Below are 27,741 nucleotides of genomic sequence, written 5' to 3'. Positions count from 1 at the left end.
GGATTAGTGTGTGTGTGTGTGTGTGTGTGTGTGTGTGTGTGTGTGTGTGTGTTTACCCGCGCAGGCGCGCGATTCAGAGAGGGGCAAAAGAAAAAGAAGTGGAGTGGAATGGATGCCCAGAAGGCTGGGCACTTACACCTCCAGTAGAGAAACTTTCTCCTTATGCCTGCTGCCCAAGTGCAGAGAAGGGAAGAACAGGAAACTATGTACTGGGTGAGCCGTGCATTTGTGACCTGTTGAGCACACATGTGGGCGTGGCAGAAAGAGTCTTTGTGCCCCTGCTGTGAAAGAGCAGACGGTAAGTTCCGGTTAGTTCCGTTTGGTGTACATGTACATTCGAGCATGCAGTTGAGAGACACGGCAGAGATTTACCAAAACGTTGTGGATGGTTCAGTTTGAGTACAGAGAGGTCAGTGTGGCAAATATGTGTTTTTGTTTGTGTGACTTTGTTGTGTGGCTGGTTTGTTTTTGTTTTTTAAGATAGGCCTCAGGGTTGGAGAGATGGCCAAATGGTTAAGAACTTGTATCGCTCTTACACGGGTAGGGGGAGTGGAGGGTCCCAGCACCAGTATGGTAAGGCTCATAACTGCCTGTAACTTCAGCTGCAAGGAATCCAATGTCCTATCCTGGCATCTACAAACACCGGCATTCACATGTGCACATACTCCACCCCAGGCAAATACATACACGTAATTAAAAACAAACAAATTGCCAGACAGTGGCGGTGGCCTTTGCCTTTAATCCCATCACAGAGGCAGGTGGATCCCTGAGTTCAAGGACAGCCTGGTCTACAGAGCAAGTTCTAGGACAGCCAGAGCCTCATAGAGAAACCCTGTCTCTATCTTGAAAAACCAACCAGCAAAAGAAACAGAGATGGGTCTCAGTAACCTAGCCCAGGCTAGCCCAATCCTACCACTACCTGGAGTGCTTAAGGTTACAGGTGTGCCCACCATGCCCCACCTAATTGACTCTGGTCATTCCTTATGTTTGTATGATACCAAGGAAAGAAACTAAAGTATAAGGGATGTAAGATTTGTGTTCAGAGACAAAGACATCCTGGAGGATTTGAGATGGTGTTCGGAGGGAAGGAAGGAGGGAGGGAGGGAGGGAAGGGAAGGGAAGACTTGGGAAGTCTTGCCTACCATCCACAAAGAGGGAATGAGGAGGAGAGGGCAGAGTGGCTGAAGATAGTGGTGGGTTTGGGAAGAGTGGGAAAAGCTGGATGAAACCACCTTCCAGGGCCTGTCCCTGAGTGTCCCTTGACACACCACAGAAAGGAAGGCCAAGCCGAGGGTTTGGAAGCCAAGGGGACTGTCTGCTCTTCCTGTGTGTCTGTGGAATCTTGGTGGAATGGGGGATCCATGGAGTGGACAGAGTGCTCCGCAGCCCCCGCCACTTGGCAGCACTGAGTTTCCACTGTGGAGGTACAGGGGCAGGGAGGAGGCCCCAGAGTTGGTCATCGGCAGCAGCAGGTAGGATTCATGGGCAAGAGGCAGGCTGTGCTGTGTTGTACATGCGTGGGCCTCAAAGATGACTGTGTCTGACATGTCAGAGCTCATCTATGGAACACGCAACCTATACATACCACCAGCCCTGACCCATGTCTTCTCTTTCTGGTTTTGTTTTGTTTTGTTTTTTGGCTTTGTTTTGTTTGCTTGTTTGTTTTGTTTTGCTGCGTTTGAGCCATTCCTTGTATAGCAGATCATGGAAGGCGTCTTGGGACTTCTGATCCTCTTCCCAAGCCCAGAGGTTACAGACACTCACCACCATGCCCTGCTTATAAGGTGTTGACTTTGTGCATACTGGGCAAGCATGCTACCAACTATGCTTCAGTCCCAGGCTGGCTGGTTTCAGCTTTTTGGCTCCTCCCCAAGTGACTTCCCAGAAGTCTCAGTGTGCCACTTGGAGAGATCTCTTAAATCCAGGAAGGTGCGAAAGCCTACCCAGTTACCCCAGCTCTGTACTTGTTAGTACATGGCTATAAGGACTCTCTCCTCTCTGAGCCTTAGTTTCCTCCTCTGTGAAATGGAGTTCCAGCCTGTCTCATTCTACCACTGGGAAAGCTCTACTGAGCATGCTCTGTCGCCCGCTACAAAACCTGAAGTCCACTTATTTACTAAAAAATTCAGAGGTTGTGTGTGGCGACACATGCCTTTTATTCTGGCACATGAGAGGCAGGGGCAGGCAGACCTCCGTGAGTTCACAGCCAGCCTGGTCTACATCGTGAATCCCAGGCTAGCCAGAGCCACAAGGTGAGGCCCTTATTAAATAAAAAAGAGGCAGAGAATTGAGGAATGAGCAGAAGGAAGCTGTGCTGTCAGAGTCACGTTTGTGTCTGCTTTTTTTTTTTTTCCTTTTCTTTTTTTAGGAGCTGGGGACCGAACCCAGGGCCTTGCGCCTGCTAGGCAAGCGCTCTACCACTGAGCTAAATCCCCAAGCCCCGTTTGTGTCTGCTTTAAAGGGGGGAACGACTGACGGGTATCGCAGAAGCTTCTGGTCTGCTCTGTGACGTCATGGCTTAGGGACAGACGCAGAATGAATGTGCTCAGGTAGGAAAATGACCTTGCGCAGTCTCATAGCCTCTCTGTGTGTGTCCTTTGTTCTCCAGGACAATCCAACAATAAATTTCAAAAGGGTGTGGCGGTGGCACAAGCCTGCAGGCCCTGCACACAGGAGGTAGAGGCATGAAGGCTAACTTAAGCTATGTAAGCTAACCTGGGCTACACGAGATCTTATTTTTAAACCAAAAAAGAAAAAAAAAAAGGAAATGGTTAAGTCTCATGACCACGTTTTTGCCCACACATACTGTAGACATCCCGGAAAGTTCTATCACTGGAGCAAGACATGGGCCAGCATAGCAAGGTGTGGTTCTAGTTCTGCAGAGATGGGGAGAGGGCCTGGCAGGATGGCCCGGTGGGTAGGGTGTTGGCCACCAAGTCTAATGACTTGAGTTTATTCCTGGGAACATACGTGGTAGAAAGAGAAAACTGATTCCCACAAAGCATTCTCTGACCTTTTTCCATGTTCTCTGTGACATACATGTACACACACACACACACACACACACACACACACAGATACATGGACACACACAGACATACAGACACACATAATCTCACACCATACACAGAGACATATACACACACTCACACACACAGAAAGACATACAGACACAGAGAGAGGCACACACACATACTTTCGCGCCATCAAATCATTCTCTGATCTTTTTCCATGTGCACTGTGACACACACTTGTGTACACACACAGAGACACGGACATACATACATACACACAGAGACTCCCATTTGCACACACATACACTCACATACACACTTTCACACCACAGACACACAGAGACACGTGTACACACACGGGCACTCACATACTCTCACACCACACATGCGCACACGTGCACACATGCACACACACAAACACACAGACACAGTAAACACATACATACATAAGAAGGCAAAGGAGAGGGGCTGGGGATTTAGCTCAGTGGTAGAGCGCTTACCTAGGAATCGCAAGGCCCTAGGTTCGGTCCCCAGCTCCGAAAAAAAGAACCAAAAAAAAAAAAAGAAGGCAAAGGAGAGGGACTGTGTCTGCCCCGTGCTTACAGAGCATGTGGATGGGACAGGATGTGTCGCCTGACAAAGCTACAGTTGGGCCAGCACTGAGACCAGGAGTAGACCATGGAGATTTCCTGATGCCATGACTAAGGCCTGTCCTGTAACACCCTGCTGATCTAGGGGAGGCCACTCTGGTCCTTACAGAGCTCAACTGCAGCGGCCGGTGGCGGGAGGGAGTGTCACTGTGAAGAGCTTCTGGCACCCCGAGCATCACCCGGGGATCTTGAGGTCCTCTCCTCCAGAAGGCTTTCTGAGAACTCAGGGATGCCGAGTGTTTTACCGTGAGCCGGACACATATCGGTGGGCTGGTGCTCTGTGGGGTCGGCTAAACAACTCTGTCAGCTCTGAAGTGGAGAGACTGTGATTCAACGCTTCCACATCGTCGCTGGTGAGAGAATAAAAGAAAGCAGCCAGTGTGCCTCCACACCAGCACACGCCTGGAGCCGGGCACTTGGGAAACAGAGGCATGGGGATCAGAATTTCAAGCTCCGGCTCTGAGAGGTGGCTCAGCGGTTAAGTGGCTGCTTTTCCGGAGGAGCCCGGTTCTATTCCCAGCACTCTCTGATGGCTCACAACTGTAACTCTGGCGCCCTCTTCTGGCCTTCGTCAGTACCAACAAAACAAAATTAAGTTGGATGGTGATCGGCACTGGGGAGACCGAGGCAGGAGGATCTCTATGAGTTCAAGGCCAGCCTGGTCTGCACACTAAGTTCCAGGACAGCCAGGGCTACATAATAGAGAGAACTTAGCTTGCATTTTTTCTTTTAAAATAGCAGAGACTCCATCCCCCTAACTGCTGAAATGCGTGACTTCCTTACTATGCACCCAGCACTGGGCCAGGTACTTTTCTTTTCTTTTCTTTTCTTTTTTTTTTCTTTTCTTTTTTTCCGGAGCTGGGGACCAAACCCAGGGCCTTGCACTTGCTAGGCAAGCGCTCTACCACTGAGCTAAATCCCCAACCACGCCAGGTACTTTTCTGTGAGAATCCATTCACATCTACAGTAGCTCAATGAATATGGATGTCCCCATTTCACAGATGAGAAATCGAGGCTGGAAAGGTAAAACCACATCTTTAAGGCCACACATGGGAAAGCTGGCACGAAACGACTTGTGTATTATTTTTAATCTGATAAATGTATTTTCCTACCTTTTTGCGTGAGATGCTTCATGTCCTCTTTTTGCCTGGGTGGGGATTCATAGTAGGGGAAGGCAGGCCTGTGCCACCATGTGGCCACCTTCACAGCCCTCTTCTGCATCGTCTCCATTCTCTGCATTGAGCAGCTAGTTGCAGCTGGGAGCTATGGGTTTGTCATTCCGCCGGGAGAATTGAGTTCAGTTTGCTGGAGGAGTCATTGGTGAGACCCTTACTGTGTTGCAAACAGCCCAGAGCCACTAAGTAGCCGAGAAGGCTGAGAAAGCAAGCAGACCAGGGAGTATCAGGCCCGTGGGGGTGATGTGGGAGAGTAGAGTTAGCAGGCAGGGGGGACCAGAAGGGGTGGCTTGGAACATCACCTCCTCTCGTGCCCTCCAAGACTGAGGACAGCAGCCTTTAAATAGGACCCTGCCTGGTTGAGGGTCTAAGGATGCTGTTCCAAGGAGCCAAGTCGTCCTAGAAACAGTCTAGCAGAATCCCGTGTATCAGCCTTTTTGTCTCGGCTGCTAGGAAGTTCTTAGACTAGTTGTCCCTTTTGGTCTCAGTAACTAATTCAGTCTTTATTGATTTGTTTGTTTCACGTAGCCCAGACTGGCCTCGAACTCCTAAACCTCTTGCGTTTGCCTCCCTGGTGCTAGGACCACAGGTGTGTGGGCCCACCACCACTTCTTTAAATCTTTATGTGTTTATTTCAGTGGGAGGAAGTGCCAGGCCTTCGAAGCTGGGGCAAAGAAAATGCCAGCAGCTGAGCGTCAGGGAGGGCTGGAGAGTTCACCCTGGGCCATCCATGGATGACTGTGGTTAGAGCTTTCGTGGAAAAGGAGCCTCAGAGGCAAGGTGAAGCCTGGCAGTCCCAGGGCCGGGCAGGGGCTCCACTGGGAAGCCATTGGCTGCTGCTGTGGCTATGGCTCCAGACCTTGGGCTGAGGAGGCGTTTGGAGAGAGGCACCAAGCTCGGCGCCCTTGAAACAGAACCAGGTTTTTCTGCCTGCTGAGTCCAGAGCATGGGAAAGGTCAAGGCCACCCTGCCAGTCCCAGCCCAGGGTGAGGGCTCAGGGCTTCTGGCAGGACTGTCATCTTGGCCAGAGTCCCTAGAGCTTGAGGCAGACTGGCTTTGTTTGTTTGTTTCTTTGTTTGCTTGTTTGTTTGTTTTGAGCTTTCCTATATCTAGGCCTCTGAATCTTGCAGCCTCCCTCCATTTCCCCATCTCTGTCTTGTCCCTCGATGTTGAGCTCCAGACCCCTCCCCTTGTTTCTTTTCCTTCCTTCTCTTCCTCTTTCCTCTTTCTTCCTCCTCCTCCACTTCTTCCTCCTCTTCCTCCTCCTCCTCTTCCTACTCTTCCTCCTCTTCCTCCTCCTCTTCTTCTTCTCAGGTGCCCAGACACCTCCTCTTTGAGACAGGGTCTCACTCTGTAGCCTGGAATTCTCAGGATCCCCCTGCCTCAGCTCCCCCGGGTACTAGAATTAGAGGTGAGCACCACAATACAAGTTAAATCAGACTCCTTGCTCCCACTCACTGAACTGACCCAGGGAAGTTGCTTTACTCTCAGGATTTGGGCTCTAAGTTAAGAGTGGTTATCTGCACTCCAGAAGAGCGCTTGGAAGATGAGGTTGACTTTAAAAATGGGAAAGATGGGGCTGGAGAGATGGCTCAGCGGTTAAGAGCACCCGACTACTCTTCCAGAGGTCCTGAGTTCAATTCCCAGCAACCACATGGTGGCTCACAACCATCTGTAAAGAGATCCGATGCCCTCTTCTGATGTATCTGAGGACAGCTACAGTGTACTTATATATAATAAAGGAATAAATCTTTAAAAATGGGAAAGACGGGGTTGGGGATTTAGTTCAGTGGTAGAGTGCTTGCCTAGGAAGCGCAAGGCCCTGGGTTCAGTCCCCAGCTCCGAAAAAAAAGAACCAAAAAAAAAAAAAAAAAATGGGAAAGACGCACCATAAAGCCATCAAGCAAAGTTCATTCCTTGTATCTGAGAAAGAGACCCTGGATACAGCCATTCCTGCTGCTGACCCCTCTGGATTAGTTTAAGCCTGCAGCTTAAGCTACAGAAACAGCAGGGCGTGGCCAGATGGTCTTCAAGCCTGCATCAAGCCTCAGAGCCTTTGTTGAAGCTGTCCCCTCCTCTAGAAAGCCCCTTCTCTCAGCTGCTAGCTGCCTGAGTCAAGACAGCCCCCACGAGCCCTTCCTGACCAAGTAGATCTAACAGGGAGCAGGTCGGGTCCTTCCCCACCTCAGCTCTCCTCCGTGTGCCCTACCTTGCCAAGATGGCTTCCTCTGGGGGTTCCTCTGCCTGACCCCAATGCTGCAGCCCATTTACAGGCCTGGCACACAGTGCTCCAGAAATGTCAATCAAACTCTTCTCTGCAGGGACTACTGCCTTATGCTTCATAGGACCCCCATTTACCAGAAAACACCCTGGGGGGCCAGATGGGTAGATGCATACCACAGCTCCATAAGGCGTGGCCCTGGGGTAGGGAGAAAGCTATGAAGGATCTCCAAGCCTCACTCGGTCTATTGGCTGTGAAATGAAAGGCTGGGCCTCCAGTTTTGGGACCCCACTGGTCCCTTTGCACCACCTGGAGAGCTGTGAGAAGTGCCTGATGGCTGATCCTTCCTGGCCAAATGACTCCTAATCTCTAGGGAAGAGGTCCCAAACCACAGAAGACCTCTGGGGGGCTTTCATGGATAGAGAGCACAGAGCTAGCTCTAGGTAGGAAGTCACTCTTCCTGGCAGGATGCAAAAGACCAGGACATAGAGCTGTGTAGAGGATTCTGGTCTTGACCTACCCCTTCCTTTCCCAAGCCTGGAGTGGATGGCCTCGTTCAGTGTGTTGTAGGTCACACAGCTGGAGGATGGCCTTGTGGGCTTTCATCCAGTTCTGTTGCTAGAAGCTGCAGGCCCTTGAGGGAAGGTCCTGGGCAGGTACAGGAGTAGGCAGACAGGTCTCCTCTCAGCCTGGAGTTCTACCTTCCGGGTTGGCTAATGCCCCTGTGTCCTGTCAACTGTGCTGAGATCCCACGGCCCCGCAGTTCTCCAACGGCATGACTCACCCTTGCTCGGGTTGCTGCTGTCTGTGGAAACACCATGAGGTCATTGTATCTCAGCCACTTCCTAGCCCAGCACGTGCCCAAACACCTCTGCTGCCCACTGAGGTCCAAGCCCAGTTGTGGCAGGCCACAAAAGACATGTAGTCAGTGAGTATGGAATCCTGGGCTGCGGTGGAGCAGTGCAAAGCACAACCCTGGGGAAACCGACACCAGACATGGACAGACCCCACGTCCAGTACTCACCCCTCATTTGTGTGCGGTCTAGGGACAAACCCTCAGCTTTCCATGAGCCCTACAGGTGGTGTGTGTGGAAAAGGGCTCACAGCCAAGTGTGGTGACACATGCCTACCGCTTAATACCTGAGAGGCATAGGCGACGGGATCAAGAGTTTGAAGCCAGCCTAAGCCGCAGAGTGAGTTCTATTTCAGCCTGAGTTACCTAGTAAAAACCCTGTCTCAAAACCAAAAGGACAAAAAGTAGAGTTCATGGGTCCAGCAAGACTGGGTTCCCACCGGGCAAGCCCAGCGAGGCCAGCCCTCACCCGAGCTGCCTCACTTCCTGCTCTATTAGGTCTTAGTCCACAAGGTATTACTTCAAAAAGGTCCTTGTGTGACCTGGGGAGGGTCCCCTTCCTCCAGCCACCTGACCTCATGTCTTTACTGCGCTTACCAGAGTTCACACTTAGTTGTTATTTTGTTTTTGAGACAGGGTCTTAAGTATCCCTGGCTGGCCTTGAACTTGCTATGGAGCCTAGGATGACCTTAGAAGCCTGATCCTCCTGCCCCATCTCCCAAGTGCTGAGATTATAGGTGTGTACCACTGCGCTGGATTTTCTTTTCTTCTTTTTTTTTTTTTCCCAGACAGAATCTCTGTATGTAGCCCAGGCTGGCCTCAAACTCATCATTCTCCCACCTCACCCACCACCTTAGCACACACAGTACATAGCCTGCCTTGATCACAGATTTTAAGTATACGACTCAATGATTTTTTGAGTAAATTCCCAGAGCTGTGTAACAGTCAGAACAATCTGTGTGGGGAGTGTTGATATCTCCCGGGAACTTTCCTGCTTGCTTTCTTGCTGTCACCAGGGTCTGGGACACAGACACAAGTGCAAGCATGCACACATGCACACACATGCGCACGCACACACACACACACACACACACACACACACATACACACACATCCACTTTCTGTCTCCACGGTTGTCCCTTTTCTAGAAGCTTCTCAGAAATGGACTCTGACAGTTTGCAGCCACCCCACCTCATCTTCTTCCCCTTGGTGTGTTGGTCTTGACTCCTGTCCAGGCCATCCTGGGGCCAGTGGTCTCCCTGTATAGTGCAGAGGTAGTCTGCCACAGTCACGGTTGTTTCCTATTGCTCTCTTGAGCTGCGGGTGTCAGCTGTTTCCATTTCTGCCTTTACACTTTTGGGGTGGGGAGTGTGCCACACAGCCCATGGGGGATGTCAGGAGATAACTTGGAGGAGATGGCCCTTTTCTTCTACCGAGTGGGTCCGGGAATCGAACTCGGATCATCAAGGTTTTGTAGCAAGTCCCTTTACCTGCTGAGCGTCTCCCTAACTTCTGGCTTTTGTCTGCGGAGGAGTGCTATGTCACAGCTAAGTTTGGCCCTCGTGGGGACAGAGAGTTCCATTTCAATGGATACCAGGAGTGGTTTGCTGGCGGCACTCGACATGTGTGCTTGATGTCTTGGGAAACTCTAAACTGTCCTCCAAGGTGGCTTCTTCATCACAGCAGCTACTCCAAGCAGTGAATGAGGCGGTACCACATCTGTGATCTACCAAACTTCCCAGGATTCGGGCTGAGACCCAGGAGACCGTTAGTGCTCAGCACAGAGAGTCGGTAGGAGCTGGGGGAACAGGACAGCAGTGAGCCCTTTCTCTGAGCCTGCTGGCCACAGCACTTAAGAAACTCCATGTCATACAGGGAAGCCCCTGTCCCCTGGGGCCATGACATTAAGCCATCAGAACACTTGCCTCATTCCAAGGCTGTGATGATGGATGGCTCACCCCTAAGGACTCCGTGTTAGCTGCTCCGGGTTAACAGTTCAGGGAAGGAATGATTCTTTTTGGCTCATGATTTTCCAGGCTTTACTCTAGGGTCTTTGCTCTGTTCTTCCAGGCCTACAGTTAAGGAGGGTAGCACGGTGGCAGAGACTGCTTATGTCATGGCAATGGGGGGGGGTAGAGAGGGAGGAAGGGGCTGGGGACAGATGTACCCTTCAAGGGTACATTCCTGCTGGTTCCCTTTTCCCACCAAGGCTCTACCTCCCAGGCTCTACCACCTTCTGAAGGGGCTGTCAGATGATTGGACAGATCGGCTGATCTGAGCCACAGCTATTGGGATCCAAACATCTCTGCCACAGCTTCCCCTGTGTGTGCTGCCTTGGAGACCAAACCTTCCACCTATGTGTCTGGGGCAGGAGCATTTCATATCCAAATCAAATCAGGTCTGCCCTGCCCTTACTGAAATATAGTAATATGTGCTCCAGTATGGTGCCCTCCTGGAAGATGGTGAAGCATTTACCCCAAGTGGAATGGGACATGGGTGACTTATTTAAAAGACATGTCAGCCGGGCTGGAGAGATGGCTCAGTGGTTAAGAGCACTGACTGCTCTTCCAGAGGTCCTGAGTTCAATTCCCAGCAACCACATGGTGGCTCACAACCATCTGTAAAGAGATCCGATGCCCTCTTCTGGTGTGTCTGAAGACAGCTACAGTGTACTTATATATAATAAATAAATCTTTTTAAAAAAGGGGGGGGGGTTGGGGATTTAGCTCAGTGGTAGAGCGCTTGCCTAGGAAGCGCAAGGCCCTAGGTTCGGTCCCCAGCTCCAAAAAAAAAGAAAAGAAGAGAAGAGAAAAAAAGACGTGTCAGAGACTGTCCACACAGAGTCACCTGTGTGGACTATTCTTCCTGTGCCTTAGCACTGGAAAAAAATGAAAGGGGGCGTTTCCCAAATGAAATGGCCTCTTGTCCTTTCATTGTGAGTCCAGGGACAATTCATTATATCCCCCTCGCTGCTTTGCCTGAGAAGGTGTTAGAGCAGATTTCAGAGGACTAGAAACTTCTGGAGACTGGAGTCGAGGCTGCCGACCTCCAAGCCAAAGATCCTGCTCAGCGGACTTAGGGTGGGCGGAATGGAGATGTAACATTCTCAGCTTAGAATAGTTTATAAAATGTTCCCCCCACCACCACCACCACCAAGGGCTAAAGAATTGATTAGGCAGTTGGCTGAGCTTGCTGCTCTTTCAGAGGTCTCCGGGTCAGGCAGCCTTCAATAGCCTGTAACCCCAGATACAGGGAACACACTGCCCCCTGCTGGCCTCCACGGGTACTAACTTATGTGTACCATGTGGGACACGTACAACACAGGCAGGTCCACACACATACAGATACGTTTTTTTGGGGTTTTTTTTTTTTTTCTTTTTTTCGGAGCTGGGGACCGAACCCAGGGCCTTGCGCTTCCTAGGCAAGCGCTCTACCACTGAGCTAAATCCCCAACCCCACAGATACGTTTTTTAAAAATTTACTCAGGGTTGGGGATTTAGCTCAGCGGTAGAGCGCTTGCCTATCGAGCGCAAGGCCCTGGGTTCGGTCCCCAGCTCTGAAAAAAAGAAAAGAAAAAAAAATTCACTCAAGGTGATTTTATTGCTTGTGTACACAACAGGATTTATGCCACTAGAGCAAAATCTGGGGGGGATTGGGGATTTAGCTCAGTGGTAGAGCGCTTGCCTAGCAAGCTCAAGGCCCTGGGTTTGGTCCCCAGCTCTGAAAAAAAAAAAGAAAAGAAAAAAAAGTTCCAAAATCTGGGGACACACATACATTTTTCAAAAGTTTTTTTTTCCAGTGATCTTTGTTTCCTAGTAGTACTTTATTGTGGATGCTGCAAATGTCAATGCCGGGTGAGGTTTGACTACATAGTGAATCTGAGGCCAGCTTGGCTCACACTCGACCCTGGGCCTCTGAGCATAGCTGTGAGGGATTGTAGTGATTATGAAAATCGATGTGGGAAGACCCATCCCATCTATGGGTGGCATCATTGGGATCCTGGACTGTGTACTTGGAGAAAGCGAGGTGAGCAGCAACAAATGTTCACCCTTCTCAGTTCCCTGATCATGGATGCGCTGTGACCGGATGCTTCACATTCTAGTTGCCTTGACTACCCCTCCACCACGAACTGTACCTTGAACTTCAGCTAAAATGAACCCTTTCTTCCTTCAGCTGTTTTTTTTTTTGTTTGTTTGTTTGTTTTCCTTTGGTTAGGGTGATTTATCATAGCTTCACGAAAAGAAACCAAGATAATTTGCTTCACAAAACAGTTTGCGTGTGCGTGTACATGTGTGTGTATGTGTGTGAGTGTGCAGGTGTGCGCATGTGCATGTGTGTGCAAATGCATGTATGTGTGAGTATGTGTGCATGTTCACATTCGTTGTGTGTGCATGTGTGTATATGTAGATACAGAATATTCCTTCACAAAGATTGTAATAGAGAAAAAAAGACACTAATTCTGCCTATTGCAGCTGTGTTGAGAATTTTTTTGGCAGAGCCTCTAGAGCCATGATAAATATTTCGATGTGGTATATTTATTGAAGTTGAGAAACACTTATGAGCCCTACCACTGAGCAATTTATTTTATCTCTTTACCCCAGAAAAGTGCATCTTCCAGACATGTGGAAGACTCCTAGCACAAAGCCCAAGTCACGGTGCACAGTCAATGGGAGTGACTCACAAGCCCCTCTTCAGGGGACTCTTTGTCACACAGTCTTGTGAGTGGCATACAGACGAACAGACTTGGGTGATGTGGGCCAACATGAGCACACACCTACAGTGGCATGCCACACTCTAAAAACAAGGTGACAGGATGCATGCCATAGGACACCATCATTTAAACCTGAATGACTCTCAGGAGGCAGGTAGATCTCTGAATTCCAGGCCAGCCTGCTCTACATAGTGAGTTCCAACACCGCCATGGCTACACGCTGAAACCCTGTATCAGAGACAAACAAAAACTTGAATGGAGCTTAGCGTGCAAACTATGTGATGGAGAAACCTCTAACTGAACCTAAGACTGGTCCATTCTGGGAAGGGGTCAGAGGAGGGGCTGTAAGGGGCTGCCCAGGGGCTTCAACCATTTCTGACAGTTTTTACTTTAAAAGGAAAGAGACAGCAGGTGTGGCAGCATGTGTCTGTAACCTTAGCAGGGGCAGAAGGATCAGAAGTTGAATGTCAGCTTTGGATCCATAGCAGATTTTGGGGTAGCCTAGGCTATGTAAGACTCAAGGGCAGCCTTGGCTATGTGAGACTCAAAAAACTAGAAAAGAGAGGAAATGAGTTGAAGGAAGTCTGTTAAGATGTGAAGCTGTGTGGACCCTGTCTGTACATGCGTGTACACTAATGTTTTCCATGGTCTTTACATTTTGATGATAGAAATATGTGCATGGAGGAAGCCACACTCAATAACCATTCGGTTGATCATTGTTGCTTCTGAATGGCAAGGTCACTTGTTAGTTTATCTTTTAAAATATTAATATGTATTAGTTACATGTACCAGGTTCCGTTAGTACATTTGCATATGCAAATATCGTGTATTTCCATCCCATTTTTCTCCCTCCATGACTCCCTCTCTTCCCCCCACCAACTCCTGCTGATCCCCTTTTCTCTTAGTTACTGTTCTCTTGCTGTGAAGAGACACTATGACCGAGGCAGCTTACAGTGGAAAGCATTTAACTGTTGGCTTGCGTACAGTTGCAGAAGAGGGGAGACTGTGGCCATCAAGGTGGGGAGAATGGCCACAGGCAGGCAAGCATGATGCTGGAGCAGGAGCTGAGAGCTTATACCCTGCTCTGAAAGTTGGGCAGAGTGGGCATGGGCACTGGCTCTTAAAACCTCAAGGCCCTGGGACACACCTGCTCTACCAAGGCCACGCCTCCTAATCCTTCCCAAACAGTTCCACCAACCCAGGATCGAGCATTCAAAGATATGAGTCTATGGGAGCCATTCTTGTTTAAACCTCCACACCTTCCTTTCCCCAAATAGTCTCCCTCTCCTTTTATATAATTTTTTATAACTAAGTGAACTTAACTAGTTTCTTACCTGTGTGTCACCTTAGCAGTGACTGTAACACTGAGGGAAATTATTCTCCCGCCTTCTAGATTATTCCTTTTACTCCTGTTTTTTCTTTCTGCTGTTTAAAGATTTATTTGTTTGTTTTACGTATATGAGTACACTGTTGTCGTCTTCAGATACCAGAAGAGGGCATCAGACTCCATTACAGATGGTCGTGAGCCACCATGTGGTTGCTGGGATTTGAACTCAGGACCTTTGGAGGAGCAGCCAGTGCTCTTAACCGCTGAGCCATCTCGTCAGCTCTATTTCCTTTTTTGTTTAATTTTTTCTATTCTTTTTTTTTTTTTTTTTTTTTTTTTTGGAGCTGGGGACTGAACCCAGGGCCTTGTGCTTGCTAGGCAAGCGCTCTACCACTGAGCCAAATCCCCAGCCCTTTTTGTTTAATTTTTAATTTACCTGCATTGCCTGTGTGTGTGTCTGTGTGACGGTGTTGGATCTTAGAGTTACAGAAGGTTGTGAGCTGGGATTTGAACCCAGGACCTCCAGAAGAACAGTCAGTGCTCTTAACTGCTGAGCCATCTCTCCAACTTCTCCTCTGTCTTCACTCACTGTGTAATCTTGTTTTCTATAGTGAACACGTGTAACCTGTGCACTCTTTTAAGACATAAATATATCTGAAAGAGAGATGGGGGAGGGAGGAGGAGAAAGGAAGGAAGGAAGAGAGAGAGAGAGAGAGAGAGAGAGAGAGAGAGAGAGAGAGAGAGAGAGAGAAAGAAAGAAAAAGAAAAGAAGGGAAGAAAGAGAGGGAGAATGGGAGGGAGGGAGGGGGGAGAGAGGGAGGGAAGGAGGTGGGAGGGAGGGGAGCAAACTCTGCACAGCCAACAGGGGCACAGGCCTGGCGATGTAGAATCTGCCAGAATGTTGGTACAGGACAGGGAAGCAAGGGAGAGGTCAACACACCACAAAGGGAGGGGGAACAGCAGCAACGTTGGACTGTGAGTACCAGGCCAGAGAGCTGCATTTGACCTTGTCGGCCACAGAGCCTCACACTGGTTCACGTCTCTGGAGAACCTCATGCAAGTCCGAGAGAAAGGCCTCCACTGGGGTTTTCAGATTGAAGGTGTTTCCCCATAGTTTAGGTTAGCAAAGGCCCCTGAGCGGACCTTGCTCCTTCACAACAGCCCAGTTCACTGCCCGGAACTGCCTGTCCTGAGCCGCTCTGCTTGGCCTCATCCCCTATTGGAGCTGTCTTGAGTGGATGAGGAAATCGAGAAGTGGGACTCAGGGCGGCTGTCTTCTCCAGTGTGGTGAGCTCAGCTCCAGGGCTTGGGAGACGTTCAAGGGCCTGGAGGATGCTTCCAACTTGAACTAAGAATTTCAGTGTTGCTAAAGTAACCACAGACACCGAAACAACACGCTCCCAACCTGTGACCAGAGATCATTTCAATTGCAAATTGTAAGAATAGATGATTCTATGAAGCAAAGCACTCGTATTTGACGCGGGGAGTGCTATGTTTGAATACATTTCATGAGAGAATAGCCTGTGAAGGCTGGCACACACCAAGGGCCTTTGATGGTCCATGATGGCTCTATGTTTAAAACAAGAGCAGGGCTGGGGGCGTGACTCGGTGGTCAAACAGGAGCCTAGCGGAACACATGGGAGGCCCTGAGACAGGAAAAGCAGAACAGAATAGACAGGAACGGAAGGACAGGCTGTGTGCAGCTCAGGAGAGGACGGACATACATATACAGCAGGGGATACCATGGGGCAAGCCCATGCGCTCCCCAACCCAACAGGCAGGAGCAGGTAAACTGAATCAAACCCAAGGGAAAGCCAAGACCACAGAAACATCACAGCATCTCAGACGTCAGGAGTTCAGAGTCATCCTTGGCTATAGAGTGACTTCCAAGCCAGCCTGGGCTACATGGAACCCTGTTTCAGGAAACAGTAATACGGCTGGGCAGTGGTGACGCACAACTTTAATCTTGGCACTCAGGAGGCAGAGGCAGGCAGACCTGTGAGTTTGAGGCCAGCCTGGTCTATATAGTAAGTTTCAGGACAGCCAGGGACACATAGAGAAACCCTGTCTCAAACATACATACATACATACATACACACACACACACACACACACACACACACACACACACACACACAGGGGGGCAATAATGCTGGGGTGTGGTAGTGCACATCTTATCTTAATCCCAGCACTCAGAGGTAGAGGCAGAGGGATTACGATCTAACCTGGTCTATATAGCAAGTCCCAGGCTGGTGAGACCCTTAGTGTAGGTGGGGTGTGCCCCAGTGGGCCCACCACAGATTTTCAGTGCCTCCAAACTCCTTTGTACATAGCTAGGTGTGACAGTCACAGTGTTATAGTTGCGGACAGTGTGAATGTCCCTTGGTTTACAGATAAGTGAGTAAACATGGCTGGGAAGGAACATTACTCACAAAAGGCCACTCACCGGATGACTTCACCCACACAAAATGTCTGGGATAAGGAAGCCGCAGAGGCAGACTGCAGATTAGTGGTAGCCAGGATTGAGGGGGGTCAGGAGCACTGCAGAGAGGGTGGGGAAGAAGAGGGGAGATGGAATGCTCTAGAATTAATGGTAATCCTTTTGTAACTTTGTGATGATGTAAGAACCGAATGGTTCACTGAGGACAAACATGCCCAGTTTGTGGTATGTGGATGATGTCTATAATCTTTAAAAGGTGTGTACACACACACATCTCTAAGCAGCCTTATTTACAACAGCCCCCAGACAGAAAGAACCAAATGTCCCTCCCTGATGAATGGGTAGTGAAAAGGTAATCTGAACATCCAATGGAATATTACTCAGCAATGAAAAGGCACAATGTAGCAATCCAAGATACAATGTAGACGGCCCTTGAAAATGTTACATTAAGTGAAATAAACCAGATGAGCAGATGCCTCTAGAGTGAATTTATATAAGGAGTGGTGGATGAACAGCAAGATGGCTCAGCACTTAGGTGCTTGCCACCAAGCTGGACCACATGGCTTGGGTTCTTGGGACCCTCAAGGAGAGAAGTGATTCTCCCGAGTTGCTCTCTGACTGGTCCATGCTGTGGTACAGGAGGGGCCCCTCGTAAGTAAAACGGTAATGAAAAGGTATCAATTGTCTCCAATAATAGGTAAATCTGTAAAACGGGGGGGGGGGTGGCCTAGGAGGGGAGAGGGAAAACAGAGAGCGGGACTGCGAATGGCCTAAAGTGTCTTCAGGGCGAAGGCTCTGAAACTCAACTATGGCGATGGGTCACAAGGACAATGTGTTGTTTGCTGAAAATTATAGGTGAGTCCACGCTTGGTGACATACATCTGTGATCTCCTCACTTGGCAAGGGGAGGCAGAAGTCTCTGGCGTTCGATGTCATCTTTTACTTCATAGTTTGATGTCAATCTGGACTACATGAGACCCTGGATCAAGCCCTCCCCCTCACACAAAGAAAACACTGAAACTGTAGATGAATGAATGAATGAGGGAGAAGAGGAAAAAGCCAGGAACTTTCTCACAGGTCTGGGTAGAACTGACTCCATAAGATATCAAATTGGGGTTCGAGGACAGCCTGGTTTACAAAGTGGGTTCCAGAACAGCCAGGGCTGTTACACTTAGAAACCCTCTCTTGAAAAACTAAATAATAATAATAATAATTATTATTATAATTATTATTATTATTAAAGCAAGTTGGGGTGCAAGCTTTTAATCCTAGCACTCAGAAGTCTGAGGAACTCTGTGAATTCAAGGCCAGCCTGCTGTATCCAGCAAGCTCCAGGCCAGTCTGGACTAAATGGGGAGATCTTGTCTCAGAAAATAAACTAACAAACAAACAGGACACTCGAGTTGTGAAGCTAGGATCACTTTTTCGTCTCTTTTTTTCTGGTTTCCTACTCTTCTCCCTTTCCAAGTCTGAGAGTCCAAGAAGAGACCCACACTGAGCGGCAGGAATGGACGATTGGCTGCTGGAGTGGAGCACGGCTGCCCTCTGGTGGCGACCTGGAGTGAGCCCCTGGGAATGGCACGTGGCGAGGGCATTAGCGAGCTGGGGAGAATGGAAGAAACTTCTAGGTTTCTGGTGGAAAGAGACAGAGACAGAGCAGGACATCAGGCACACTGCTTTGGCCTCTCCACCCAAACACAAATACAACACACACACACACACACACACACACACACACACACACACACACACACACACTCACTCTCACACACAATGCAATTCTGATTCTGGTTGGTTTGGAACTTCGCTAAGAAGATAAGGCTGGCCTTGAACTCACAGAGATCTGCCTGCCTCTGCTTCCCAAGGGATTAAAGGCATAGGCTACCACTTGCAGTCCCCAACTGTTTTGTTTGTTCGTTTGGTTGTTTTTTGCTTTTAAATATAGAAATACAATCAAGCTGGAAGTCCATCTGCCAAAGCTACGGTATGGTGGCTTTTCTGTTTTAAAACCAAAAGTCATGTCCCTGCTTGTCTCTGGAAGCCTAAGACGTCTTGGAAGCTGAGACAGAAGGATGGTGAGTTCTGGAGAAAGTATTTTTTTTCTGTCCTAAAACAAAACAAAACAAAACAAAACAAAACAAAAACTGCCTTATACACCTGTAATCTCAGTACTCAGAAGGCTACAATACGAAGGTGGTAAGTTCAAGGCCACCCCGGGTTACATGGTGAGACCTTATCTCAAAAAACCATGGTCATCACAAAACCAAACAGCCCAAAGTAACATAAAGTAAGAATAAACCTGAAACTAAGCAAAAAGGAGTCTCTCTTCTCCCAGATGGAGTTGGGTGTTGACTTGCTTAGGGCAGACAGAGGTGGACTATAGGGAAAGTGACCCAAAGTCCTGGTGCTTGGGCAGGGTGGTCTGTCACCCCTGGCAGTGTGCCTGCCTCCCACAGAGGTCCATCTGGGAAAGCCATTCAAGATGTTTGCAAGCATGGGTGTGTGAACCTTCACTGTCACAGTGCCAGCAGTTTCAAATGACAACTGGTCACCTTTGGGGCTCTCCTCTGGAACCTGCATAGTATGCCCTCGAAATCTCCACGGAAGTTAGAGGAGCAGCAGGATCGAGGACTCACCCAAGTCTTCCCAAGGCAGAGTGTCTTGCCAAATGGTTACTTAGCCTGCTTGGGAGAGTGCATGGAGCCTTACATCCCCACCATCATGTAGACCTGAGAGGTGGAGGCAGAAGGATCATAAGTTCTCACGCATCCACAGTTACAGAGTGAGTTTGAGGATAGCCTGGTCTACCTGAGACTACGTCAAAACAAGAGTAACAACCAAGTTTCTAGGACACTTGAACACACAGACACACGAATATACACACACATACACATGCGTAGACACCTCCACATACACACATACCACACACACATGCACACACACAAAACACACATGCTCATGTGCATACACAAACACCCACACTGGGGAGATATTAGTCAGAAAGTACTTGCCTCGTCAGCACAAGGAACTGAGTTTGATCACCAAAGTCCACATTAAAACAAAACAAAACCAGCAACAACAAGAAAACACAATCCAGGGCGAAATAGATTCACTATCTCAAAAATTAGGAAAGGAAGGAAGGAAGGAAGGGAGGGAGGGAGGGAGGGAGGGAGGGAGGGAGGGAGGGCAGGGTGTGGAGATCCACTCTTGTTACCCAATCCCAGTGTTGGGAAGGCAGAAACTGGTGGGTCCCTGGCTCTCCCTGACCAACCAGTCTGGCCTATTTGGTGAACTCCAGGCTAAATGAGAGATCCTGGAGAGAGGGGAAGGGAGGGAGAAGGATAGGGGGAGGGGGAGAGGAGGAGAGGGGGAGGGAGAGGGAGAGGAAAAGGGAGAGAGAACACTGGCTGGATCCAGGCCCCCCACACTACGTAGCAGATGTGTAGTTCTGTCTTCGTTTGGGTCCCCCAACAAATGGAGCAGGGGCTGTCCCTAAAGCTATTGTAGTCAGCAGAATATGTTCCCCTAACTGGACTGCCTTGTCTGGCCTCAGTGGGAGAGGATGTGCCTAACCCTGCAAAGACTTGATGTGCCAGAGTGGGAGGATACCCAGGGGGACCTCCACCGTCTCTGTGAAGGGCAGAGGAGAGAAGGGAGGGACTGTGTGAGAGGGGGACAGGGAAAGGGGGCAGTGATTGGGATGTGAAGTGAATAAAAAAAGAAAGAAAAACAAAAGAATTAGTGGAGGGGGAAGAGGAGGGAAGAGGAAGGAGAAGAAGGAGAAGGAGAGGAGAAGGAAGAGGAGGAGGAGGAAGTAGAAGAGGAAGAGGAGGAGGAGGAAGAAGAAGAGGAGGAGGAAGAAGAGGAGGAGGAGGAGGAGGAGGAGGAGGAGAAGAAGAGGAGGAGGAGGAGGAGGAGGAGGAGGAGGAGGAGGAGGAGGAGGAGAAGAAGAAGAAGAAGAAGAAGAAGAAGAAGAAGAAGAAGAAGAAGAAGAAGAAGAAGAAGAAGAAGAATCAGGAACAAGAGGGTGCCCTCTGGCCTCCATACACATGCACATGTACATACCCACACATGTACCCGTGTGCCAGCCTACCATGAATACCACATACGTGTCACACAACAGAAAACTGCTGTGTACAGACAATAGGTTGTCATGCCTGAACAACAACAGAACTGGAGATGCTGACATGTATGGGTCCTGTGCCTATGCTCAGGGTGAGAAGCAGTGTGCACACAGGACCATATGTTCCTGCTCAAGCCTATTTCCTGTTGTTTGTTTGTTTTATCTACAACCATCATGCATTGCTTCTGTAATACAGGAAGAATGGGAGCTGGGCCTTGTGCCCAGGCCCGTGATCCTCACTACTTGGGAAGTTGAGGCATCAATTCAAGATCAGCAAGGGTTATAGAGTCAGGGGTGTGTTCAAGGTGATCCCAGGCAACCTAGTGAGACTCCGTTTTGAAATAAAATTAGAAGAGGAAGAAGAAAAGGAGGATGAAGAGAATGAAGAGGAAGATGAGGAGGAAGAAGGAGGGGAAGGGGGAGGAGGAAGAGGAGGGCTGCGGTACAGCTCAGGGATGATGCTCTGACCTGGCCTAAGTGAGGCTCTAGGTTCAGTCCTCGGTATTGGAAAAAGGGAAAAAAAAGTGCTGAGGGTGGTGGTGCACACCTTTGATTGCAGCACTCAGGAGGCAGAGGCAGGTGGACCTCTGAGTTCTTCGCCAGCCTGGTCTACATAGAGAACTCCAAGCCACCCGGAGCTACATGGTGAAATCCTGAAGAAAGAAAGAAAGAAAGAAAGAAAGAAAGAAAGAAAGAAAGAAAGAAAGAAAGAAAGAAAGAAAGGAAGGAAGGAAGGGAAGAAGGAAGGAAAGAAGGAAGAAAGAAGAAAAGGAAAAAGAAAAAAGGAAAGAAGGAAGGAAGGGAGGGACGGAGGGAGGGAGGGAGGGAGGGAGGGAGGGAGGGAGGGAGGGAGGGAGGGAGGGAGTTAGACAGAATGCCCTTCCAGGAAAAGGTGGATGACTTAGGTACTACATGTAAGGTGCATGTTTGTGTGTTATGTGTGTAGATGCCAGAGGACAGAGAAGGACATCAGATGTCCTGATCTTTGCACCCTCTGTAGCATTGGGGGTACAGACATATATGAGGCTGTATCTGGTTCTGATATGGGTACCAGGAGATTCAAACTCAGGATGCTATGATGCTTAGGCAGAAAATCTTTTTTTTTTTTTGGACATCTACTTTTAAACAAGCAATATTCAGTCTCCGTAGAGACTGTCAAAAATTGCCAATGCCGACTATATTTCAAGTCGTCATGGCGGGGTATTGGGAAAAGTTTTCAATTAGCAATAATCGCGTCTCAGATAAACCTCATTGGCTACGATACTGCCACTGCACAAAGCTTAGGCAGAAAATCTTATACACCACCACTTCCCAGCTGATGTCCCTCTTCCTTTCAAGACAGGGCCTCTTACAGGCATGGAAGCCACCAAGTAGGCTAGGCTGTTTGGCCAGTGAGCCCCAGGGACACTGGTGTCTGCCTCCAGAACACTGGGATATATGCCAGCATGTCCAGATTTGTACATGTGGGTGCCTCAGGACCTTGGGTTTGTGGGATGAACACTTTACAGACAGAACTGTCTCCTTGGCCCCTGGATGCTACTGCGTTTATGTCCTGTGTATGCACACTCTGCCTTCATGTATTTGTTAGAGCCCAAAACAGGGCATAGGATTACCTAGAACCGGAGTTACAGTTATGACCCACCATGTGGGTACTGGGAATCGTACCTGGGTCTTCTAGAAGGGCAGTCAGTGCTCTTAACCACCAGGCCGTGTCTCCAGACATAACACTACTTCTTGAAGCGACTCACTATGTGGTCAGATGGAAAGGCTGGGTTCGCTCACTTTATCCTTCTACTATGGTAGGTAACCCCGCCCCCCCAGCCCTGAGGTCCTAAATGCTCCTGAGCAAGCACAGATGTGTGCCCACCCAGGAACAAATCAGGGGGACGTGTCAGAAAACATCTGGAGGAGTGAGGGGATTGCAAGATGAATTGTGTTGGGAGAAAGAACAAAGCTACTTCAGAAGGGTTGTCATCATACTCGGCCTGTCCTCAGGGTCATCATGTGGCGCCTCCCTTGAGGTGAGCCCTGACAGTTAGGAGCTAACTGGATGAAGGGAGGGGAGGAGGGAGGTCCAGGTGACCAGTAGAAGTAGAAGTTCTGGGGCAGTAGGGAGATTGTGGATCTGGCCATGGTGCTGGAGTGCCTAAGAAGCAGAAGCAACGGGGGCCAGAGTATGTGGCCTTGCAGGCTGCACTAAGGATTTAGATCTTGATCCAGAAGAAAAATGACTGCCCTCTGTGTTTCAAATAGAATGAAGTCACAGTCAAGTGCATCAGTCTGATGCTGTGTGGTGAACATACTGAATGGGAACTGTTGGAGACAGTGCCAGTGTTGGGAACTGGTTCTAATGCCGTCTTATTTCAGATCCCAAAAGCCACACTTCCTGGCCTGAGGATCCCTGCCCCCAGCTGCCTTCAATTGAAAGAATTGCCATAGAGGCAATGGCTGGGCAAGGAGACGGGGCGGGACTTTTAGATTGTGTGAGCAAGGGACCAAGAGAGAGGAGGAGGAGAGAGAATATCCAAGACTCGAAGGCAGAGGATCAGATTTAAGAGCTGCAGGAGAGAAACCATCCAGCAATGTAGGTGGAAAGGGAATGTGGCCCTATGGGGAGAGGAGAGCTTCCCAGAAGGTAATAGGGCAGCAAGGATAAAATATAGATTTAGAAGGTGCTAAGCCAGGAATACTGGAGGGAAGTGTGAGCTAGCCATAGGAAGGTTTAGATGTACCCAGTCATTGAGCTTGTCAAGGCATATCAAAATTAGCTGCTCTGTGTGTGTGTGTGTGTGTGTGTGTGTGTGTGTGTGTGTGTGTATGTGTGGGCACAGCACATGCTTGATCCGCCAGGAGCTAACATGGTTTATAACTAATTCACTGCAATAGATGGCGCCTAATGAGGGGCAAGAACTCACTATGAAAAATTATTTAGGGGCTGGAGAGATGGCTCAGTGGTTAAGAGCACTGATTGCTCTGCCAGAGGTCCTGAGTTCAAATCCCAGCAACCACATGGTGGCTCACAACCATCTGTAATGAGATCGGATGCCCTCTTCTGGTGAAGACAGCTATGGATGGTGCATTTATATATGATAAATAAATAAATCTTTAAAAAAATTATTTAGAGATTCTCGGATGTAATACACACACACTCTGTTGTTAGTTCATGATTTGGGGAGAATTGGCTTCTTAGCAGGCTACAGATTTTGTCACGGGCGGGGGGATTTCTTCCTGCAGTTTGGAACAATACAAAGAGTTTGGGCTCAGAGGCGCTGGGAGCCACTGCTGTGCAAAGAGACAGGCTGGTCGCTCGGAGGCAGAGAGTCAGATGGTTGATGCCGATTGATTCCTACCTGCAAATAATCAAAGGACAGAAACAAATAAAAGTTGATTTAATTGTTTTAAAGATAGAAGGGAGTGTAATGACAATTATTTAAATGTTCTTAAATGGACCTGCAATAAAAAATCCAGGCCTTTGATCTCAAACGTAGGAAATAGAGACAAGGAAAATGAACAGAGTGCATAAGAAAAATGCTTTAAAGAAAATTTGAAAAAAACTATGCCGAGGTAGCTCTGGGAATCTTTGAACATGGTCTACTTGCAATTTCTAAGATTATTCAGCCTGATATGACTACAATTAGAGCCTCAAAATAGGCTTATACAGCAAGTAAAAGGGAATTTATTTAAAAATTAAATAGATGGATGAATAAATACTTTGAGGCTTTTGATCATAAATTGTAGGTCAGGAGAAGGGGATAAACTTATCTGACAGATAGTGGAAGCTTATGTTAAATCAAGTTATATAAAGAGATAGGGGACATATGTATCCATTGAGATATTAATCCCCATAGAAGGGGGATTTAAATATAAAGAAATAAATAAATTGATCTCATTAAGGTCGGGACAGGAGATGATGAAGGAACTGTCTCAACAGATAATATTTGTTTAGATCGGGGTTGGGGATTTAGCTCAGTGATAGAGTGCTTGCCTAGCAAGCACAAGGCCCTGGGTTCGGCCCCCAGCTCCGAAAAAAAGAAAAGAAAAAAAATATTTGTTTAGATTGTTTTAATTGGTTTGATTTTTTTTTTAATTTTTTTTTTCAGAGCTGGGGACCGAACCCAGGGCCTTGCGCTTGCTAGGCAAGTGCTCTACCACTGAGCTAAATCCCAACCCCTGGTGGTGAGATTCTTATACTACAGAATAAACAGCTTTGGCAAGATTCATTCTTGGGACGATGGAATGATCCGCTCGTCCAGCCCCCTCTCTCCTGAAGCTGTTTCCAGGACAGCCTCAGGAGTAACTGATAATTCCAGATGACCTCGCCTCATCCAACCTTCCAGATGGATATAGTCAGAACTTCAATCAAGCTCTAAACCTTCCAGACCTGCAGAGACTGGATAACAGATGCTAAAACTAGCTTTCTTAAGTCTAACCAAGTTTTCTAATTTTCCTACCCCTCCCTGCCCCTTTAAAGAATTTCTCGTCACGCCTATTCAGCAGGAAGATGTTACAGAGGGTCGTCATTCCAATCCGTTGGGTTTGGGTGTCTGGTAATGGCTATTTTATAAATTATAGATAGGTTGTTATTTTAAGGGATGATTTGGAAATGGTCATTATTTTGAACAGGAAGGAAATAGCTGGGATGGATTATTAAATTTATTCTTAAGCAAAGTGATAAAAGTTTTTATAATTGATGCAAATTGAAGTTATAATTTTATACTGGTATAGAATGTATAGATTGATACAGATTTAAGTTTATCATTGATATAATTTCTTTTTTCTTCTGGAGCTGGGGATCGAACCCAAGGCCTTGCGCCTGCTAGGCAAGCGCTCTACTGCTGAGCTAAATCACCAACCGATATAATTTCTTATATTGATACAAAATTTGAAATTAATATTGTTACACTTAGATAGGCATTGTGCCTATGCAATTCATCTAAGAATACAAGGTTTAGATGCAGTCCTTCTAATATCTGTCACTACAGACTATTTAGGACGATTGAGTAGTGCAAGTGAAGGGCCAGGTAATAAACTCCTGGTTATATTAGATTCTGATCTAATTATATTAAGATGCTTTCTACAATATTCAATTAGAAATAGCTAAGAGTGGTTAATGTTCAACAATTCAGATTACATAGTCTTTTTTTTTTTTTTTTCAGAGCTGGGGTCCGAACCCAGGGCCTTGCGCTTGCTAGGCAAGTGCTCTACCACTGAGCTAAATCCCCAACCCCACATAGTCTTTATATAGTCTTCAAAAACATCGGAAATCCACAGAATATGACATTCAATATTAATTCATTATCAAAGATCATTTGATTAGGGACATGTCTGCTCCTGACAGTACCCACTTCTTGGTCCAAAGAAGAAATTGATCATCAAAACCTCCACATGGAGTTGCTCCAGCTATGGCAAAATAGCCTCTGGACAAAACTTACCTTATTCATCTGTGGACAAAAAATATAGCCCAAGAGAGGACACATGATGTGGGACAGTCAACAGGTCAGCTCTGCCAAGACGGAGTAAACAATCCCTCATAGCTCCTGGTTCATTTCAGAGTCTGTCAGATGGTTCTGGGCCAGAAGGCTGGCGACTGATACTCCAACGTTTTGAGGAATGAGGGACTGTCCGAGTAGTCATCTGTCTCTACAAATTGGTTAAGTTTTGGAAGCTATGGTTTGTGCTCCCCATATCTTCAGGTAATATTTAATTCGTTCTCAGATTTCTGATGAAATTAAAGACTAATTATCATCTCATACTCAAACTCATGCTGGTCAACATTGAGGATGATGATATAGAAAGGGTGGTTTTCAGATGGTAATATGAATTCAAGTCAGAACATAATTCAGATATAAAATTATAAACTCTTAAGTTCAGGATAAATAGTAGAATACTTTATCTAATTGACAAATATGATAGATGAGATGTTAATTATATAGCATACTTTGTAATTTACATAATTGCTATGGTTATGTTCAATTTGTATCTGAAAGAAGAGCCTTTTTAAAATTTGAACAGAAAGGAGGAGATGCTGGGAATTGGTTCTAATGCTTGGTTTTATTTCAGCTCCCAAAAGCCGCACTTCCAGACCCAAGGGTCTCTGCCCTCACCTGACATTGATTGATAATAAAGACTTGCCATGGGCTGGAGAGATGGCTCAGTGGTTAAGAGCACCCGACTACTCTTCCAGAGGTCCTGAGTTCAATTTCCAGCAACCACATGGTGGCTCACAACCATCTGTAAAGAGATCCAATGCCCTCTTCTGGTGTATCTGAAGACAGCTATTAGTGTACTTATATATAATAAATGAATAAATCTTTAAAAAAAAAAAAGACTTGCCATACAGCCAATGGCTGGGCACAGAGATAGGGCATGACTTTTAGACAGAGGGATCAGATTTAAGAGCTGCAGGAGAGAAACCATCCAGCAATGCAGGTGGAAAGAGAATGTGGTCCTATTGGGGGGAGGGGGCTGCCCAGAAAGTAACAGGGCAGCAAAGAGAAAATATAGATTTAGAAGGTGTTAAGGCAGTGGGGAGGTTTAGAAGTGCTCAGACATCGAGCTAGTCAAGGTATATCAAAATTAGGTGGTGTGTGTGTGTGTCCCTCCAGGAGCCAAAATGGTTTAATTAATTCACTGCAACATGCCAGGATGCCCAGGGCTGCTATGGAGACCATACAGGGGAGGCTTGGGAGAGATGCTGAGATGGGTGGGTAGACCATGGTATGGATGGATGGATGGATGGATAAGGGCAAGGGAGAGAGAGGTTTTCCTGATGAGTACTGGGTTTATGGTTGGAGTAGTGTGTTACCACGTGAGATCTCAGTTGACAGGCCGAGAATGAGGTGTGTTTACGGTGCCCATGAGGATACAAGTGCAAGCAGCTGGATGCCCCTCTTGGGGTCAGAGGAAAGGCTAAGCCAGAGTGAGGCCTTAGTATCCCTGCAGGATTAACAGGTGGTTGTACCACCTTGAGGACCGCAGCACACCCCTGCTGTGGAGGTACCTCACAGAGGTGGCATTCATGGGAGAGCTGCTAGTACTTTTATGGACACCCCAGGAGAGAACAGGATGGAGGGGAGGGTCTGAGACAGGGTTGGGGAGTGCCAGTGCTCTTCAGAGGAGGCTGAGAAGTAGAAAGGGGGGGGTAGCGAAACCAGGTGGAGCTCTGACCATAGAGGATGCATCTGGGGAAGGCTGAGGGCTGCCAAGGAAGAGGTCAAGTGTGCTGAG

The 27,741-nt window shown here is 47.9% G+C and overlaps 1 long non-coding RNA gene and 1 other non-coding gene across 4 annotated transcripts; one reads left to right on the top strand and one right to left on the bottom strand.

Moving 5' to 3' along the window:
- The first annotated feature begins 10 nt into the window (after positions 1–10).
- LOC134487019 (uncharacterized) lies at positions 11–26,885 on the top strand. Of its 3 annotated transcripts, XR_010066693.1 has the most exons (4): positions 11–298; positions 2,369–2,549; positions 26,066–26,207; positions 26,575–26,885. It is a non-coding gene; the product is annotated as an uncharacterized LOC134487019 (long non-coding RNA). The 3 variants fall into 3 exon arrangements; XR_010066694.1 differs by lacking the exon at positions 2,369–2,549 and having other exon boundaries at positions 68–298; positions 26,575–26,880; XR_010066695.1 differs by lacking the exons at positions 11–298; positions 2,369–2,549 and adding an exon at positions 17,247–18,466 and having other exon boundaries at positions 26,575–26,882.
- Positions 21,655–21,795, bottom strand: LOC120103369 (U4 spliceosomal RNA). The gene has a single exon (XR_005505415.1). It is a non-coding gene; the product is annotated as a U4 spliceosomal RNA (small nuclear RNA).
- Positions 26,886–27,741: the final 856 nt, after the last annotated feature.

This window comes from Rattus norvegicus, chromosome 5, assembly GCF_036323735.1.
Source record: "Rattus norvegicus strain BN/NHsdMcwi chromosome 5, GRCr8, whole genome shotgun sequence".
Classification (NCBI taxonomy): Eukaryota; Metazoa; Chordata; class Mammalia; order Rodentia; family Muridae; genus Rattus; species Rattus norvegicus.
Note: the sequence above shows the minus strand (reverse complement) of the source record. Positions and strands in the feature narration are given on the sequence as shown.